Raw genomic sequence first — 593 nt, 5'->3', positions numbered from 1 at the left:
TGGCACGGGATCGGGCAGTGTTTCGTTCTGCTGTGCATGGGGTCACTATGAGTCAGAAACAACTCGACGGCACTTAACAACAACAATATGCCTATGAGTTCCAGTTGGTTGATTGTATTGTTAAGTTCTTCTGTATCTTTGTTGTATTTTTTTCCCATTGACCTGTCCCTCCTTGAAAATGGTGTGTTAAAGTCTCCTACTACTAATGTAGAGTTGTCTATTATTCTTTTATAATTCAGTTAATATTTGCTTCACATATTTGGAGCACTTTCATTGGGTGCATAAATATTTATTATTGTAACATCTTCATCGATTGACCCTTTCAGCATCATATAATGTCCATCTTTGTCTCTTAAGATGTTTTTCCATCTTAATGTCTGTTTTATCAGAAATCATAATTGCTACCCCTGCACTTTTTTAGTTTCCATTGGCTTGGTATATTCTTTTTCATCCCTTAACTCTTAATTTGTTTTTATCTTTGTGTCTAAGGTGTGTCTTTTGTAGGCAGCATATTGATGGGTCTTCTTTTCTTATCCAGTCTGCCACTCTCTTTCTCTTGATAGGTGTATTTAGTCCATTCACATTGAGTGTAA

The sequence above is a fragment of the Orycteropus afer genome, unplaced genomic scaffold (assembly GCF_000298275.1).
Source record: "Orycteropus afer afer isolate SDZICR_OR568_19922 unplaced genomic scaffold, OryAfe1.0 scaffold00710, whole genome shotgun sequence".
Lineage (NCBI taxonomy): Eukaryota > Metazoa > Chordata > Mammalia > Tubulidentata > Orycteropodidae > Orycteropus > Orycteropus afer.
Note: the sequence above shows the minus strand (reverse complement) of the source record.